We start from the raw sequence: 2,302 nt of genomic DNA, 5'->3' as shown, positions 1-2,302 counted from the left end.
CTTCAGATATGGTTAAAACTCAGTTCAACAACATCACCAAGGACCCAGGATAACATCAGTTCTATCCTAAAGTGGTTTTCTCATATTCGTAGGGTGGTAGTAACAATTGAAGCTACATGCTTCTTTGTTTAAAAAAAAAAAAAGCCATCTCTTCTAATGACTCACTTATAAGCGAGGAAACTTTTCCTAGAAGCCTCCAAACAATCTTCTTAGCATGTCTTGTTGGCCTAGGAACAGTCATGTGCCTATTCCTAAACCAGTCTGTTTCTAAAGGAATGCCATGTGCTGATTGGTTTAAGCATTAGGTCCTAGACCAATTGTAGGCCAAAAAGGATCAGATTGTATTGATTGAGGCAGACTTATCAGGGCCTGCCTCACATGTCTAGGTCAGTTCCTTACACCAAATGGCTGATGCACGGCGTCAGGAGGTGGGATAGATGTTGAAGAGATTACCTCATTGTCTACTACACAAGTGGAAGCCAACATTAAGGGATACCCCAGGTCGCGTGGGGAAGGGATGCGGGCCACAGGGGCGAGCACACTCTGGGAACATGGCAGCAGCGAACCTCGCCCAGATCATTGACGTGGACATCGACTGCGACAGCGTCTTCAAGTATGTTCTGATTCGAGTCCATGCGGTGCTGCCCTCCGGGGCCCTGGCCAGGGAGAGCAAAGAGATCATGAGCGGCTACAAGTGGGCGGAGTACCACTCCGACATCTACAGACGAGGTATCAGGCGAGATGCAGAAGGGCTATGACTGCGAGTGCCTGGGACGTGGGTGCATCTCCCACCAGAGCCAGGGCAAGAAGGTCCACGTGTACGGCTACTCCATGGGTTACACGGTCGTGCCCAGCACTCCATCTCCACTGAGAAGATCAAAGCCAGGTACCCTGACTACGAGGTTACCTGGGCCGACGACGGCTACTGAGGCCCACCCAAGGCTGGCCGTCTCCAGCAGCCCACTGGAACTCTGCCCTCAAGGCCACCTCCCAAGGGGTTGGGCTGCACCCCCTAGCACCTTGCCGCCCTGGCCAAGCCTCAGTGCCTGGGGTTACCTCTCTAGGGAGAATTAAAAGCATCATCACCTCCACTGGTCCCTGAAAAAAAAAGAAAAAAAAAAATTAAGGGACAAAAGATAGATGGCAAAGTACAAGAATGAAACAGGGCAATTCAGAGCAGGGTGCTGGCTGGAGCATGTCTTTTCTATATGATCTGTCTGGACAGTTTGTCCACATAAGAAATAGAGGCTTCAATAACCAATATCTGACATTTTTATCTAATATTTCATTGTATGTATGATACAGCAGATACCTTTAATTATAATTCAGTTCATTAAATTCTTTTATAATTTCTCAAAAATTAAATTTCCTGTCAGCATCCTAAAAATGGCAATGTGACATATATGTGAGGAAGTACTAAAGTATTTTACAAAATTGAGAATTTTAAGATTTTATAATTTAAATTGTCAGTAACATTTATAGAGTTCAGTGTAAACATAGCTCTACACTAATCCCTGGAAGACTAAGCATTTTACATTAAATAAAATTTTTATTTATTAAGTCATTTTCAGTCAGACCTGTGATTACTAGGGGTGCATGTAGTGTTAAGACCATAGATGCAGAGCATGTGTAGGGATTCTAGAGTTTCATTTTAATCATCTTTGAAGATGTATAATTTTGTTTTTTAAGAAGTCAAGAAGCCCACAATAAAAGACATTTTATGTTTAAAATGTTTTTTTCATTACCCCAGCACCGTTGGGATTATTTCAGCATGACATTTATGTTACAGAATTAAGAAGAGGGGAGCATACTTCTTGAGTAAAACATGGGCTTCTACTATGGTGGTTCTGCCTTTGTTTTCAGTGTTATTTAAATCCAGGACGATGGAAGTGCTTTGGAGTGATTTTTCTAAAACTTAAATCTGCTCATGTTGCTCCTCTGCTTCAAACTCATCAGCAGCCACTCACAGCCCTCACGTTGGATCCCAGACTCCTTAGTTCAGCCACAAAGGCCATCAGGAGAGACCCCTACTTACCTTTCTATTTCCTTCTCTGACTCATCTCCCTAGTCCCAGTCCATATTCCAACTATACTGATGAACTATTTGCAGTTTCCCAAATCACCAAACTCTTCCATGCTTCTGCCAGGAGCACCTTTCATCCTCCTTTCCTCCTAATCAGCTCTCTTCTTTAGGATGCTCATCCAGGATCATCACTTCCCTCCTAGGAATACACGTCTCCCTGGGCTGATGTCTGCCATTGCACTACCTACAACATATTCTGTTGAGGATGTTTATTCTTTTT

The 2,302-nt window shown here is 43.7% G+C and overlaps 1 pseudogene; it reads left to right on the top strand.

The window, feature by feature from the left end:
• Positions 1-416: 416 nt before the first annotated feature.
• Positions 417-1,007, top strand: LOC113633496 (14 kDa phosphohistidine phosphatase-like; annotated as a pseudogene).
• Positions 1,008-2,302: the final 1,295 nt, after the last annotated feature.

The sequence above is a fragment of the Aethalodelphis obliquidens genome, unplaced genomic scaffold (genome assembly GCF_003676395.1).
Source record: "Aethalodelphis obliquidens isolate GAN/ISIS:26980383/991018 unplaced genomic scaffold, ASM367639v1 scaffold40, whole genome shotgun sequence".
NCBI lineage: Eukaryota > Metazoa > Chordata > Mammalia > Artiodactyla > Delphinidae > Aethalodelphis > Aethalodelphis obliquidens.
The sequence above is the reverse complement of the archived record's forward strand: the minus strand, read 5'-3'. Positions and strand labels throughout refer to the sequence as shown.